The sequence below is a fragment of the Polypterus senegalus genome, chromosome 17 (genome assembly GCF_016835505.1).
Source record: "Polypterus senegalus isolate Bchr_013 chromosome 17, ASM1683550v1, whole genome shotgun sequence".
NCBI classification, from domain to species: domain Eukaryota; kingdom Metazoa; phylum Chordata; class Cladistia; order Polypteriformes; family Polypteridae; genus Polypterus; species Polypterus senegalus.
In genome coordinates this window covers 20,325,972-20,343,990 of record NC_053170.1, presented here as the reverse complement: position 1 = coordinate 20,343,990, position 18,019 = coordinate 20,325,972, and positions in this window count along the sequence as shown.

Below are 18,019 nucleotides of genomic sequence, written 5' to 3'. Positions count from 1 at the left end.
GGATTCTTCTTAAGGTACAGTACTGGTAATGAAAATTGTTGTTTTGTATAGGGCGTTGTTGTATTGTGCAGTTTTGGTGCTTTCATGCGAAGTCTTACACCTGTGTAATGCTAAAGTATGGAAGGAATAATAGAAAATTAGAAAAGTACCTGCACGAAAAACCTCTTATTAAATAATGGCCATGGTGGGAGTATGAGAGGAGGTGAAAGCTGGTAATACACTTTATTAATCCCAAGGGGAAATTCTCTTTGCACATGACCTTTGGGGGCCAGAGCAGAGGGTCAGGTATTGTTCAGCACCCCTGGAGCTAATTTCAGGTTAAGGGCCCAACAGAGTAGGATCCCATCTGACAGTAATGGGACTTGAACCAGCAACTTTCCAGATACCAGCACAGATTTTTAGCCACAGAGCCACCACTCCATCTTATTGGCCAAGCAAAACATACAAATAATTTACTTAGACTTTCAAAAAGCCTTTGACTCACTCTCAACACCAAAGACTAAATCTAAACCTAGAAGCTGTAGGGATCAGAGGTAGTCTACAAAACTGTATCTCAAGTTGATTACCTGACAGGAGACAAAGAATACCGATACTGTAAAAGGAAAAATGGGGTCATCAGTGGATTCCCTGAAGGGTCTGTCCTAGGTTTCTGGTTTATTTTAATGACACTGATTTTAGTATCATTACTAAACCTGCAAAATTTGCAGATGATGTTAAAATTGGAGGAATGGCAGAAACTGAGGATGCAGGATAAACAATTCAAAAAGACGTGGGGCCTCATGTATAAACAAAAATGTTGCGTATGAACGTTTCCACGTTCAAATCGCGATGTATAAAACCTAAATTTGGCATAAAGCCACACAGATTTTCATGGTAGCTCTAACCCTGGCGTACGCAAGTTCTCTGCTCGGTTTTGCAAACTGGTCTCACCCAGCATCAAAGCAGTGCTTTTGTTCCAGTGTGGTTTCCCTTTCTTTTTTAGATCCACATCCCTGACGCGGCTTCATTAATACACTAATACACAAATTAACAGAATACCGTTTATTAGTTTAATGCATCTGATTGTAATTAACCTGCAACAATATAATGGTGCATAGAATGGTCAAACTATTCTAAATACCATAGCTGCTTTAGCATTGTTACTCTCACTGCACCTTTCTCTTCTTCTACTTTCAGCTGCTCCCATTACAGGTTGCCACAGCGGATCATCTTTTTCCATATTACTCTCACTGCACCACTCAGAGTATTTATATCACTGTATCTGAGTAGGGAATCACAGCAGCAGCTGATCAGAAAGAGAATTATTGGTATACATGTACAGCATCAAGCACACGCTGCCTTAGCCATGCAGTCTATTGAACTGCTCTCATATGGCAAACACTTCAGAGCTTTTCCTCATGCTTCAGAAACAGTTTCATCCCAAGAACTTTAAACACAATCAGTCCATCAACTGCTCCTTGTAGAACTGTCTGTACTTATAAGTACAATCACCTCACTGTAAACTTGCGATACAGTTATAATATAGCACAACCTGAGCCATATATATAAAGCATGTATTTACATATGATGACGATATCATTTTTAAGATGAAATGCAGCAAAATATGTTGATTATATTATACAGATAAAACTTTAACTTCATTTAAATAATCTGTATTGTTAATAATTAAACATGTGAGGACACAGTGCCGCAGAGCTAGCGAGGAGCTGGCGCTCCTTTCACAGATTGTTCCTGCGTCGTGCTGTATTCTTGCTGAAACTGGAGTGACACTGGAAGGATAGAATAATTAAACATGTGCTACAAAGATATTTCAATGTTCCTTAAAATTTTTGAAGAATCGGCATTCTAAGCTTACAGATGGCTTAACGTTTATTACAGAGCTGATTGTGTGGCAATTGGTTACTTGGAGAAAGAAAAGGAAGGACAGGAATTGGAGGTTAGTATGTTTGAAAGAGACAGTACTGCTGTAATAAATTATTTCATCGAAGGTTGCGCATGGCGCAGCGAGCATCTTGCGCAAGCCACCGTGTTCCCATGTTTAATAACCTGCTTTAACTCCTATCATCATGAAAATGATATCACATATACATCTCAGTATTGTAATTATTCAGAGAGCAGTAATATTACTAATGTAATGGATTCTGTGTCCTGTCGGAGGAAGAGAAAGACGGTTTAAGAAGCACGTAGTGATTAACACACATATAGCACATAGAGGAACACATACAAAACAAAAAATTTAACGTGCTACTTTACTTATGATGGGATTTCAGAAACTAGTAAATTAAATGATTTTCAGATGAAGTTTATGATGTTCTACTTTAATGACAAAATAAACTACGTGATTAAAGTGGAAATTTAGAGATTAAAATTGACATTTCATGCTTTTTTCACACTGTGTGCCTATTTGTTTTTCTCTGTACCCTAATAAGCTTTCATATGACCGTCAGACGGTGGGGTACGACTTGTCTTTTCACGGCAACTTTGATATCTGACAACTTCTTTTTTTATTTCAGGCACAGTGCGACTTTGTGAACTTAAGCTTTCGAGTTTCTCCAACACTCTATGTCACTCGATCAACTTCCTTTTGTTGTTTATACCACTGTTTAAACCAACAAATAGTACGTTTTTCCTTGCCTCCACTTGGTATTCGCTGAAATTCTTCTATTTCCCCCGTGCTTTTGCCATTGCCTTTTCACAGAACGCTGAGCTTAAGGGCGATTTATACTGATTTGCATATTCAAAGAGGCATATCTCTGGGAGGAGAGGGTGCGAGACAGCAGGTGCGTACAAGTGTGTCACTTTTCACGCTGACTGGGATTTATATAGTGGAAGAACATGGAAGTTGGTGTTTGCACAGATTTATGCATCTGGATTTTTTTGTGCGTACGTACATTTCTGCTTTTGTCCATACGCCATGTTATAGTGTGAATTCTTCACATGGGGTTATGAATGAGGCCCCTGGACAGATTACACAATTGGGTGAACACTTGGCCAACTCATGTAGCACTTTGCACTTTTCCACTTTAAACAGCATTTTCCATTTCGTCCATGGGACTATGGTTCTTTTCATGAAAAAATAACATAGATAGATAGATTTCCAACTGTGTCCCTGTGTTCTTTCCTCAGAATTTATTTTAAAGTCACAGCTGGGATCCAAAGTCATAATTCCTTTCATGCATTTTAAACACTTCAATTATGCCACCTCTTAATTGTTTGATTAAACTGAAAAGGTTCAATTCCTACAATCTCTCCTCATATTTCAAACCATAGTCCCTAAATCAGCCTGGTTGCTCTTCTTTGAACTTTCTCTAGTGCTGCTATGTCTTCTTTGTAGTATGGAGACTTAAACTGCACACAATACTCCAGGTGAAGCCTTACTTGTGCACTATAAAACTTAAGCATTAACTCCCTCGACTTTTATTTGCATATTGTGATGTATAACTTAACATCCTATTAGCCTTCTTGATCGCTCCCCTTCCCTGTATTGATGTTGATAGTGATGACTCCACTATGAATCCCAGGTACTTCTCATAAAGGGTACTTGCGAGTTTCATACAGTACATCCCATTGTGTATTCAAGTCTAACATTTCTACATACTTTGTGTAATACTTTACATTTACTTAAACTACGTACCTGTTATTTTGAACAGCAGTGAGAAATATTTTTTGAAAATCAAATCTGATAGAGAGATTCACTGGAGTTCACACACCTGAACAGAACGTTGCTTACGGATCATTTAAGCTTTGGAAAGCCTAAGCAATGAAGCAATACAAACCTTGTACGACTACGAGGTCGGCAGTACCTCTTCTGAACCGTAAGGGGTCTGTCCTGGGTCCATTATTTTTTCTGATTTATATTAATGACATAGATTCCAGTTTAATTAGTTTAGATGACACTAAAATTAGAGGAATGACAAACAATAAGGAGGCAGGAAAAACAAGCTTGGACAAGCTGCAGAGATGGGCAAATATTTGTACAGTTGTAAAGTACAGGTAAATATAGAAAAGTACAAAGTGCTGCATGTGAGCAAAAGGAATTTGAATTATAAATACAAGATGGGAGACAGTGTCATATAGAAAGCAACTGCTGAAAAGGATTTTGGTGTTTATGTTGTATAACCACAAGGGGGCACCACTACATCCCAAACCTCAGACACAAGTAAAGGATCTGTTATGCCAGATGGCTCTTCAAGTGTTCATAATTAACAAAATCACAATTACAAAACAAGGTGAATCTTCATTCTCTCCTTCTGCTCCTCCTGTTGAGTGTTGCTGGCTGCCTCCCAACTCTGAATCCTCGTGGTGAGGCATTGGGCCCCAGAAATGCTTTTGGTACCATAGTGTGTCATATTGGAAGCATTTCTGGATCACTGAATAGAGATTTTCCCCCGATAGTACCCTCTAACAGCATCCAGGGACCCCAATGTACTGCTGCAGGTGTCCAAACTGGACCGCCTCATAAGGACCACTGCCACCTGTCGTATGGGGCCGGGGCGGTGGAACTGCTCCTGGCCTTTGACTTCTGTTGGTCCATCTCTTATATTCCTCTGGCCAGTCAAGAAGTCTTTCTCTCATTTAGCTGAAATGTTCATCTGTTCTCCATGGCACTTAAAGTTCTGGAAATCCTTCATCGTTAACCTGGTCTTGCTTTCATTTTTAGTTTGTGGATCAAAAGATCTTTAGCCTCAGGCTTTGACAAGTGCATGTGGTTGGGAGGCTGGTTAACTGCCACTCAGCATTGCATCCCCAGTCAAGGATTTCTATTGTGTCTTCTCTGCTTTTGGCAACTCTGTGTCTGTCATGGCTCTCTCATGGTCTGCCTGGGCCTCAATGACTTGTATTTTTTCTGAACCTTATTTACAAGGCAGCTATGGGTAGGTGTGGTATAGCGGGTCCACAGCGCTCTCAGTAAGGGCCAGTTTTCAAATAGATAATCACCGCACTCGCAGCGGTTTCATGAGGGGGCGTAGTGGTTGTAGCAAGCCGCGGAGCGATCTGCGGTGTGGGCGTTTCTCACCGAGTGCACAGGTGAGGAACTGCCCACATCCATGATTGTTCCCGTGGCTAATGTGCTGCAGCTGCTATGGCCCCTCGCTATATAAAAAGAACCGCGAGTCGGATAGAGGAGATCAAAAAAAAAAAGGAAAGAGAAGGAAACAGAGGTTGCAGCGGGAAGCAGTAAGGAGAGAGAGAGAGAGAAAGAGAAAGAAACAGAGAGAGAGATAGAGAGGGAGCGAGCACGCATGCGCGCGCGAGCGAGCAAGCAATTTGGTGCAGCAGGAAGCGAGTGAGCGAATGCTCGCTGGCAGCTCAAGGCAGCCTGGGTGTTTGGCCAACACCTGGGAGAAGTAGTGGTTGTGGTCGCTACTGCAGAGTTTGTTTTGCAGGGCAGGAGTGACCAGAAGGCGCAGGACTCTCCGCAGAAGGTAGCGGGAGTCGGGACTTGGGACGTGGTGTTCCCTGCGTGAGAGCCTTGGTCGTGGGGAATTCCCAAGTCCCAAGGAGCCGACCGGAGCCAAGGATCGGTGGGGCAATTCGAACAGCAGAAGTAGGCACTAAGAAGGTCGGCTACATTGAGAGCGTCTCACCTGTTGCAAAGCCCAACCGGGAGAAGCAGGTGAGACGCCAACGCTAAACGCATTATAAAAGAAGCACCAGGCTTGTTGTTTTTATAGACTGTTTCCTGATGATCTTTCAACCTTGTTTTTAAAGGATTGTTTTTTCTATTTATTGGTTTTAACCACCACAGTTTCTTAATGGATTATTTATTTAAGAAGATTATGAAATCACTGCACTATTTATTTTAACACTGTTTTTGTTTGACTGTTTTAAATAAAAGCACTTTTTCACTTTTTACCATCCCCTTGCTCAATTGTTTATTGCCTCAACTGTCAAGCTCATCGGTGACATTACCGACGGTGTTGGGTTCTAGGGCTCCCGAACAGCGATGGGAGCGTGGAGCCAAACCCACATCGTCACAGTAGGATGGGCGGAGGTGTGTTATTGTTTACCATGCCTGTTGGTTTTCACTTTGAATTGACTTTAATGACTGTTGTATTTTGGATGAGCATCAATAAGAATTTGATCACAGAAAAAAATACTTGTCAAAAATGGATGAATGGAGGTGGGCTGTTAAAAGGATGGGAATTCTCTGTTGACTGCAGAGGCCACTTTTTTTGAGTACACAACCAACAATCTGATGTCCCATTTTGATTTAACATTTCACTGCTACATGCATTAGTATGAAGAAGGTTGGAATTTATACTGGAGCCTTGTACAATACCATAGTGTTATTTTATTATTAGTATTAGTGTAGCAAATAGCTTTGTAAAGGTGACTTACATAGTAAGTTATAATTAATACAAGAATGAAGGTAGTAAGCATCAAAAGCAACAGAGAGCAAAATAAAAACCAAGCAAGATGGAAGTCATACTACTAGTTCAAGTTCAAGATCAAGTTTTATTTGTCATTCCAGCAATAGCTAAAGCACAGTGGGACACAACTGCATTACTCAAAACCAGAATATTTTCAAAAAGGGAGATGAAAAACACTCAAAAAAGTAAACCAAGACAGTGCTAAATTCACAAAGTTCAACCAATACTTACAGTATGTAAAATAGTCAATTAATTACTACAGTTAAAAATAAATTATTATGTGTATAAAAACGTGTTTGTTATGTGCATGTTACAGAGAGTTTAGTAGTATTATTGCCTGGAGTCCCTCACAATGCAGAGGGCTTTCTTCTTGCAACTATCCCTAAAAATGTCCTAGATTGTGGGGAGAGAGCCCCCAATTACCCTCTCAGCCATCCTCACCACATGTTGCAGAGTCTTCCTGTCAGACACACTGCAGTTTCCGAGTCAGGATGTGATGCAGAGCGTCAGGACCCTGTCAATAGTGCCCCAGTAGAAGGTGGTGAGTATGGGACGAGGTATTCTCACTTGCTTCGGCCTTCTAAGGAAGTGAAACCTTTGCTCTGCTTTCTTAACCTGGTGTCTGGTATTGAGAGTCCAGAAGAGATTCTCAGTGTTGTAGACGCCCAATGATTTTGTGCTACTGACCTTCTCTACAGGAAAGCCACTGATATGAAATGGGGAATGTTTAGCCTTTGTTCTGAAGTCCACAATCAACTATTTTGTCTTATTGACATTTCAGGACAAGTTGCTGTTCTCACACCAGCTCACTAGCTGTTCCAACTCTGTTCTGTGAGATGTTTCATCTTCATTACTATTGAGTCCCTCTACTGTTGTATAATCAGCAAACTTAATGAGTTGATGTGCGCTGGATTTGGCAGTACAGTCATGCGTTAGCACAGTAAAGAGCAATGGAATGAGCATGCAGCCCTGAGGGGCCACCGTGCTCAGTTTGATGGTGTGTGATGTCTTAGTGCCAACACATAATGTCTGTTGTCTTACTGACAAGAAATACAAAATCCAGTTACAAAGTGAGGTGTTCTATCCGAATATAGAAGGTTTCATTATTAGCTGCTGCAGGATGATTGTATTGAAGGCTGACCTGAAATCAATAAACAAAATCCTGGCATAGGTGTTGTTTTCCTCCAGGAGGGATAGTATGATGTGTTGGACTACATAATTATACATGCAGCTAGACTAAGAGACACATAAAATATTTGCCAGTATAACAGCAGCCATCTTGTAGGATAGACACTAAGCAGTTCCAAAACTTTTAATGAAGAGGTGCATCTTCTAAACACTGGGTGAATTTCAAGTAGCCAAAGGGAGCGGACACCACAGCATTGGAGCAAGAATAAAGAAGCATCATTCAGTCTGGCAGGAGGAGGAACTGTCAGCCGTCAGGAAGAGACTTCTTGAAAGGACATATGGAGAGACTACAGACTAGAGATGTTGAGGAGCAGAACCATTTATAAAATTGTAGGTTGTGTAGTGGATTCTATTAGCAACTGGACGCCATTGAAGAAACCAAAGCAAAGGAGTCCTAGGAGTGAAATGAGGAACAGAGAACACAAAACGAGCAGGTGCATTTTGGATGAGCTGGAGAGGTCTGATAGCAGCTGAAGGAAGACCCACCAGGAGAGAGTTGCAATAGTCCATTCAAGAGAAAACAAGTGCATGAACAAGGAATTGTGTGTCATGATTAGTGAGGATTTGTCAAATTCTTGGACTATTATGAAGAAAGAAAAGCCAGGATTGGGTCATTGAAGAAATAAATATATGTTTGATGACTAAAAATAAGGAGTCAAGAGTCACACCAAGATTCTTGGTCACAAGGGTAACAACTTCAGGTGCAGCTCTTAGAGACAAATCTGAGAAAGTAGAATCAGAAGAGAAAGGATATCTGACTTTAAAAGGTTAAGTTTAAGGTGTTGAACATTTATCCATAATGAGATGGCACAGAAGCAGCTGGAGATATGGGCTGAAACCTGTGGGCTGTAAGAGGAAAATGAGATGAAGATCCGTGAATCTTCTGTGTAGAGGTGGAAGGAGAAGCCATGAGAAGAAATAACATTGCCTAAAGAACAAAAGTGCAGAGGAAAGAGAAGTGGAACTTATACTGATCCTTTGAAGCACACCTGTAGAGAGTTTCTGGGGAGAAGACAAAGAATTAGACCAGAAGACACAAAAGGATCAGCCAGAAAGGTAGAACTTGAACCAGTCCAAAGCAAAACCACAGATTCCAAGCTTATCAAGGTTAAGAGTGGTCTCAAATGCTGATGAAGGATCAAAAAGGATAAGTGCAGAGAAGAGAGAAGTATGTGAGAAGAGAGCATTTGTGAGTGAAAGCAGTGCAGACTCAGTAGAGCGACCCTTGTGGAATCCACATTGAAGATTATCAAGTAGATTGTTGTCTGTGAGAAAAGAGCAGTTTTTTATGGGCTATACTTTGTAGAGTCTTGGACAGGAATCACAGAAGGTAGTCAGGATGATAATTCTTGATGGCAGATGAGTTGAGAGAGGGTTTCCTGAGAAAGGAGATCACTTGAGACACTAAGACAGTGAGACACGTTAGGATGACGGCTTGATTAGCTATCCTGATTGGGTTAGGGCATTAGGGACCATTTAAAAAAGGAAACTCCATCCATTCCACTCATGGCAAGGTTACAGCACTGGCAATGCAATCACCTAAGCTTACTGAGCAGAGACTGGCAAACACACTGTCCAGGGAGCCCTCGCCCTCCCGGCAGACAGTCCATGCTTTGCGTGATCTCTTCTGTTCCTGCACCTGGCAGGTACACATGAATCTCCCTCTTGGAATTTGCTGTTTTATCCAAAATAGTACGAGCAGTGCCTCGACAGTATAGGCATGCAGATCCCAGCACGGACAGACTCTGGTCTGGCAACTTCTCCTCCTTCTCTGGCTTGGCATCCCGTGCTTTGTCCCCACGTCCAGATTTGGGTCTAGCAGAAGGCGGCCTGTGACCAGGCTTAATGGGGCTGGAAAGCTGTATGTACACAGGCCTTGAAGACACATTGGTGTGCTGGTGGATGTCATTCCCACGCTGTTTGCATGCAGGTCTTTGGTCTGCAGTTGGTGCTTTATGGATGGGCAGCAGTGAATGTGTGGATTTAAGTCCATTGATTTTATTAAAGCCTTCAGGTGCTACAAGCCCCGTCACTCTCAAAAGCAGCTGATCTCTGTAAGAGAGGCACGCAATAAAGTTAACCATATTTTTATAGCAACTTTCATAGGCTGCAACATCACAAAAGTCCATTACAGAACAAAGACAAGAATGCTGGTGGAAATAGAAAGGAGCCATAAAGAAAGCCCATCTGTACCCACTTTTGTGTCATCCATTTGCATTTTTCTTGTATTCCTGTAATAAAAACAAAACTACATGCACTTTTGAAAATGCTGTAGAACCAGAAAGTACTTGGACCCCTTCATTTCCTGCACTTTATTGTGTTGTAGATTTCATTTCAAATGGATGCTTTTGACATATTTGCCCATCAATCTACAATAACTAACCCACAATGACAAAGTGGAGCATGTTTTCAGAAACGTTTGCAAATCTAAAAACTGAAATCTCTCATTAATAGAAGAATTTAGACCCTTTGATGTAACAGTCCAAATTCTGGTCAGGTGCCTCCTGTCTGCTTTAATTTTCCTTGAGATGTGTCTAAAACTTGATTGGAGTCCATCTGTGGCAAAATGTAGCAAAAAGCAAGACTTTAAGACCAAGGAACTCTCTGTAGATCTCTGCAATAAAATGGTGGTGAGGCACAGAGTAGGGCAAGAAGATGAAACTATTTCTAAAGCTTTGAGTGGCCTCACGAGCACAGTGGCCTCATGAATTATGAAATGGAAGCAGTTTGGAAGCACCAGGACTCTTCTTAACTGAGTAACTGGCGTAGAGCTTTGGTCAGAGAGGTGTAACCAAGAACCCAATGGTCATACTAACTTCAGAAGCTTCCGGTTGAGATGAAATCTGTCAGAAGGACGATCATCTAAGTAGTGTTTCATCAATCAGGCATTTATGATAGAGTGGCTAACTTTGCCAACCTGCATTTAAAGGACTTATGGTATTTTTAGTTAATATATAATCTTTACAAATTATTACAAGTAAAGTTGTAACAATGGATTATTAAAACATAAGGAAAAGGACTGAAGGTAACTAAAAGGTTAACTAAACATGGCTTAAAGCTTGTGCACCTGAGGTCTGCCTCATCTTAAAGGAGAAAGCCCAAACACCCCTATTGTGTAGCGGTGCTAAGATCAACAGGAAAACCAGTAGGACACCCCTGCTAACAAAGCAATGTTTAAAATAATGGAAGAATTGACATGTACAGTATATGAAATTACTGGTGGCCGTAGTTGATTGGTTAAGATGATAGAATTCTGCATATCATGATCCATTAGGGGGTGGCGCAGTGATAGCGCTGCTGCCTCGCAGTTAGGAGACCCAGGTTCGCTTACCGGGTCCTCTCTGCGTTTGCATGTTCTTCCTGTGTCTGCGTGGGTTTCCTCCCACAGTCCAAAGGCATGCAGATTAGGTGGATTGGCGATTCTAAATTGGCCCTAGTGTGTGTTTGTGTGTGTCCTGCGGTGTGTTGGCACCCTGCCTGGGATTGTTTCCTGCCTTGTGTCCTGTGTTGGCTGGGATTGACTCCAGCAGACACCTGTGTTTGGATTCAGCATGTTGGGAAATGGATGGATGGATGATCTGTTAGATAAGGTAATGATAATCGAGCAGTATAAAAGGGAATGAATTGTTTAATGTCACGGATCTAGCCATTTGTGCATATCTATGTACAAATAAAGAATTGTTCTGCATTCTCATCAGGTCTCTGTGAATGACTTCTTTGAAAACAGAGGAAAGTTTTTTCCACAACATTATCTGGTCTGATGATGCAAAAATTGAACTCCAAGCAAAATGTATAACAAAGACCAGACACTGCTCATCTCCTGCCTATTACCATCCCTATGGTGAAGTTCGGTGGTGGCAACATCATACTGTGAGGTGCTTCTCAGTAGCAGGGATGTGGAGACTGGTCAGAATTGAGGGTTAAGATGAATGCAGCAAAATATGGAGAAATTCTTTATGAAAACCTGTTAAGTGCACACCACTTCATTCCGGGTGACAGTTCACCTTCGAGCACAACAATGATCTGAAGCATACAGGTAAGACAATGCTGGAGTGTCTATGAGTGGCCCAGCTAAATCCAATAGAACATCTAAGGAGAGATCCAAAGATGACAGCTTACAGTCGCTTCTCACACAATCTAAATGAGATAAACTGCCCCAACCCAGGTGTACAAACCTTGTAGAGACTTACCCAAGAAGAGTCAAATCTAGAACTGCTTCCAGTGTGTGGACTTTCTGCCACTGTCATGCTGACCCCTTGACTGCCAATAACATGTTGCCCGATGAAGCCAGTGTTGTATGAAGGGTTAACAGGCACGGCCAGTTCAACCACAGGCTCTGCCCTTTTATCTCTTTATTGTCCTCTCTGTTGTATGTAAAAAATGAAACCTCGGACAGACGTGTCTTTTCTGTTTGGGAGGTCCAAATCCTAAACCTCCATATTCCTTATTCTGTGTCACTGCATAAAATGTATCGTACTTCTAGATGAGCGCTTCTTGGTTGTCAGCTGTCGTGCACTCAATACAAGTTAGTTTTTGTTTAACGCCCTTCACTGACTGCAGCCACAGAGTGCTATTAACAATTCTCAGTGGATATACGAGGAACGATTCTACTAATTACTAAATTTGTTGAAACACACCAAGAACAAGACGCTGATTAAACGTAAACTGAAACCAGCAATATGTGTCCATTAATGAATTGATGACCTCTGGCCAGTTGACAATGGAGATCAACACTGTAAACGAGAAACTCAAAAATAAAGTCACCATCCCAGAGACCTCTGCCAAATGGCCTCCTACCCACTCCTGGGTTTTCTATAGGCAGAGCCCACCACTTCAGGTTAAGGGCAAAAATCCAACTGTGGTTTGGCAAGGCCGGAGCTTAACAAGCAGGAGCCTGTTTATAAATAAATAATTGAAAGGCCAGTTTCATCTCCGTGGTTGTGTGTGCTCACATAGCTACCAGATGGTGTGTGTGTGTGTGTGTGTTGGGGGAGTTGAAGTAATTGGGGCATGACACACCTGCATGCGAGGGTCTGGTCTCTCTCTGCATTCTACAGTGCCCACTGAAGCATACAAGGGGGGGAAAAGAAGAAAAATACAAAAAGGAAAAGAATTTAGGTTAAAAGATGGGACAGATGAAGGCAGGAGGAGGAGGAGGAAGGAGTCTGTGCACGTTAACAAAACAGAGAGAGAAGGCAGGCAGTCCAGGTGGAAGTCCTTTGGCGAGTATGCAGCCGACACGCAGGAACTGAAGGAGGTCACTCCGGTTGAGCAATCTGGGAGCTGGAGAGCGATGCGCTGCTCGGTTAGAGCGGCTCACCGCAGAAGGCGGCAGCATGGCTGCAGGGCAGGGGTCCTCAATCATAGTCCTGGAGGGCCGCAGTGGCTGCAGGTTTGTGCTTCAATCCAATGGCTTAATAAAAATCTCTTATTGCTCAAGTAACTCTTCTGCTTCACTTTAGTTGCTCGCTTGTTAAGATTTTGAACCCTTATTGCTTATTTTAGTCTTAAACAGCCGTATTCTTGGTTTTTAATTGCTCCTAATTAGCAATAACATACAAATGACAAAAGAGACCGGCATTTCTCTATTTAGCTGGTTACCATTTACACCGGTGTGTATTTATCATACACTATTGGGTTAAATTAAACACTTGGAAGGAAATCGAAGAGGAAAAAGTGAAGGACGGAGAATTACTCCTCCATTTTAGACTTCAAATCATTTTTATGATATCCTTAGAAAGGGAAAGAAAATGTAGGATATGAGAATTACCTGACATAGTAGAGTTAAAGCACCAACAAGCCATGAAATTAAAATCATCAACAAGAATTGCTTTCTAATTAAGCAACCGGGCTAGAACAAAAACCAGCAGCCACTGCGGCCCTCCAGGACTGTGACTGAGGACCCCTGCTGCAGGGGAATCAAAGCTCAGTGAGGCATTCTGCGGGGGAGCCTTAGACCACAGGAATGCGAGGTCGACAATGGGAGTCAGAGGCTCAGCTTAGTACCCTGCCCAAGCCACAGAAGGCTGCAGGGGTCCAAGCTGAGGAGCAAATACAGAAGTTGGGCTTAACTGCTAGTTAGTCAACCCCAAGCAGGTCATTCCAGTCAAAGAGACATACATTTAAATAATTGATTACTGCCATGTTTTAAATTCGTTTTTAAAGGATTATTTCTTTGATTTTTAACCGCCACTGAACGCCTTCGTTTTATTGGATTACTAGCAAAATACACGCACTTCGCAGTGGAGAAGTAGTGTGTTAAAGAAGTTCTGAAAAAGAAAAGGAAACATTTTAAAAATAACGTAACATGATTGTCAATGTAATTGTGTTGCTGTCATATTATATACACACACACACTAAAATATTTTATATATATATATATATATATATATATATATATATACACACACACATATACACATATATACACACATATCTACATATACATATATATATATACACACACACACCTACATATATACATATATACACACACACACCTACATATATACATATATACACACACACCTATATATATATACATATATATATATACACACACACATACTGTATATAGCAAAATCCCCACGCTTCACAGCGATGAAGTACTGCTTTTAAATTTTTATTAAGAAGAAAACCTTTTTAAACTGAGGGAAAATATACCAATAACTATCTGTTAAGGATCTCTTTGTATACCACGTTGTCAGTTCAGCACTCCGGTTGTAAGATGACCAAGCTGTGCACTGAGCTTACTTTTGAGAATGCAACGTATCAGAGTTAAGAGCACTGCACTTTTGAAAGCTTTGTTTTAGACTTTTACACCTACCCCTTGCTTTGTTAGGGTGTTGTGTCCTCATCTGCTGGCTCATCCCTCAGGTATGTGAATCGGCAATGGTGGGTTCCAGAGGTACTGGGATGTAACCAGTAGCATGGCGCCGACCCGCACCATCACACCAACCCGTTTCATTTTGTTGGAGCGAGTGGCAGACCAGTTGGAAATGGAGTCTTTGGGTATATCAGACTAGAGCAGAGGTTCTCAAACTCGGTCCTGGGGGACCCCTGTGGCTGCAGGTTTTTGTTCCAACCAGCCTCTGCTTTTACTTGGACTCCTGGGCTAAAGTGAACTGTTTCCCAGATTCCCTGTTTTAGGAACACTATACAAATTAGAAAACTAAGTTTGGTTAAAAAAGAAAAAAAGTATTAAAATGTACTACGCAGTTATATGTATTTTTTAAACAGTATTTTCATCTTGATTTTCATTCTACTTTTCTAGGTGCTCTAGTTGTTTAATTAATCCATTATTTACTACTTTGTGGGGCTGACGCTAAAGTAGTTGCAGCCTTTCACGATTGAGTGTTTGCTTGGGTTTCTGCTCTGCTTGTTTTTAATTGTCGTTAAGATTCAATGAAGGGAGCAAACTGCACAGAGAAAGGGCAAAATATAATAAAAAGAGAGTTAAGTATTTAAATCCATAGCAAAACCAGAAATATTTATAAGTTTCTTATAAATGTAAAAATCAGGCTGCTGCGCCTCTCTGAATGTAGAATAAAAGGACAATGCCACCAGCTAATTAAATGAGATCAGTGCTATCGGGTGTTGTCACGGATTAGGAATCTGGTTGGAACAAAAACCTGCAGCCACAGGGGGTCCCCCAGGACCGAATTTGAGAACCCCTGGACTAGAGGATTGTAGAGCATGGCGGCACACTAAAGGTTAGGCAAATGAAGGCCACAGCTGAAGAAGTCACCTAATGTGACATGGCCTTAATCCGTTATCCCCAGCAGTCTCAAGTGGTGTAATTGGACACGGTCCGACGACGAGATCAGCAGTTGGGGTACCGTCAAGGCTGACATCCACTCTGACTATAAGTCGTGTAGCACCCTCCATTTATCTTGTTACATGTTTGAAGCTCACCCAGCTACTAAACCAGTCGAATTCTGCAAAATGGCTGCAGCTAAACCAGACAACACTGGCCTCTTCATACAAGGGTCAAACAGGGTGGGGACTATAGGAAATCGTTCAAATACGAATTCTAAATTTAAACTGACTAGCTGTTAGTTATCAAACTGAACTCTTTAATCTGTGATGTTTACCTATTTTATCAAAACAGAGCCACACTTTAAATATGCAGGCTATTTCTACCGTCAATACTACGCACCTCACAAAAACATCAAAATCTGGACAGACTAACTAAAGTTCGGCAATACACTGCCAGCTAATCCAGAGAAAGGAAAATCCCAGACACTTAAATCGCAAGATTCTAAGCAACTCCTGCCTTCCAATATGCATCTCATTGAAGTCAATGGCTGTCCACATGTAAATATACACTGGTCAAAAAAACTAATCGAACACTCAAATCACATATTTGATCTCAATGAACGGAAAGTCTGAGTAATACAGTGGAACTCATTGAGCACAAAATGCAACAGTCAATGGCCTTCAATGGGTTGGTAGTTTTGGCTTCCAAATTCAACATCACAACAAAAATCTAATTTAAAAATAGAAATCACAGGCTGATCCAACTTGTGGATTTCATCACCACAACTTCTAATGTGGCTCAGTAGTATGCATGCCGCCTCCTGTATGAACTCCCCACAATGTTTGGGCATTGTCCTCTTGTGGATATCACCTCCCAGACTGGGATTGGGGCATCAGTGCATTTCTGGACAGCCTTTTGCACTACTTGGCAGCACTGGTCACACTCATACAGAACATCCCAGAAGTTCAGTTGGATTCAGATATGGGGAATGTGCGAGTGTCCGTCGATGCCTTTGTCATTAAACGGCCTACACACTCTGACCACAAGAGGCCAGGCATTGTTCTGCATCGGGAGAAACTCAGCAGACACTTTGGTGATATGCATCCCCAAACCATCACTGACCCACCACCAAACTGGTCATGCTGGATGCAGACTGCATATCATTCATTATGGCATCGCCAGACTTTTAGGTCTGTTACAAGTGCTTAGTATGAGTTTGCTCTCCTCTGTGAGGAGAATGGGACATCAATAGTGGAAGTGCCAGTGTGGTATTCTCTGGTGAACAACAATCGATACCCTGATGTAGTCAGTTTCAAGTAGTTTGTTCAGCGACAGGCACGCCCATAGCCAGCTGAAGGTCATGTTGGAAGGCTCTGCCAGTGCTCCTCCTCACACAAAGGAGCAGATACTGGTCCTGCTGTCTAGCAGCGCTCATCACAACAGCCAGTTTTCCTGGTATCTCCATGCTCTTAAGACTGTGGTGAGACACACAAATCTTATTGCAAAGGCATTTAAGGATGTGTCCATCCTGGAGGAGCTGAACTACCTTGTGCAACCTGAAGGGGCTGCAGGAACTACCAAATGCTACCAAGTAGTGACAACACTAGCAAAACTAGTGCAGAATCAGTTGGAAAGGATAAGGATTGAACAATGGTCCGTAGTCACCACCTGCAAAGCCATTCTTTCAGTGGGGTGGTCTTGCTGTGGCCTCTCCATTGCACTGGTTGTTACTTTAATTTGGAACAAAGGTGTTTTTTTCACAAAGCACTTCTGCTTCCCAAATGGACAGATTGATATCCCTGAAGCGTTGACTGTTAGGCTGCTCAAAAAAAAAAAATTCCATCCACACCTCCTTTAAAGCATTTCAAAATGTTTTCAGATGTATCAAGGACATTAAACAAATGTGATGAACAGAACGATCTCGTTTGTCAAAATTCTTAACCAGGGTTCTCATTGTCAGTCCTGGGGGACCACTATGCCCACTTCAGGGTTTTTATTTGAACCAGATTCATAATTGGCGACAATACTGATCTGTTAATCAGCTGATATTCCTCCTCTCCTCCCACCCCCCCCCACATTAAGAACCACAGCATGACTTAAACTTACAAGATAGTAATTTTTCATATTTAAATGCTTAACTCCCTTTTGTTTTCATTATATATTTTGCCCTCTGCAGATGGCACCCTTCATTGCATCTTAATGACAACCAGCAGAGCTGACTGGCAAATACTGAGTAAAGGCTGCAACTACTTTAGCATTAGACCCTCTAATTAGAAAAATTAAAACAATTGGATCACCCAGCAAAAAAATTGAATTAAAATCAAGGTGAAAACTTGGGGGGAGAAGAGAAACCCCATGTAACTGCTTGACACACATGGTTGGAACAAACCAGAGCCCCTGCTGCTCTAAAGCATCCCAAGATCTACATACTTCATGTCTCAAATTCACTCAGTTAATGCCAATCGTGTAATGGCATGAATGCAAGAGACAGGAGCATGGTCAGCATAAGCTGAAGGTACCACTCTGAAAACCACTTACCCACGGAACTGCTCATCCAGTCCCTCAGCAGTCGAGTTGACGAACTTGCACTCCACTTGTACTTCTAGTAACCCTTCCTTTTCCAGAATCTTCTTTCTTTGTCCAAACAATGTTCCAGGCACAGGCTCAGAGACAAACATGGGGTTCATCTTAATGATTC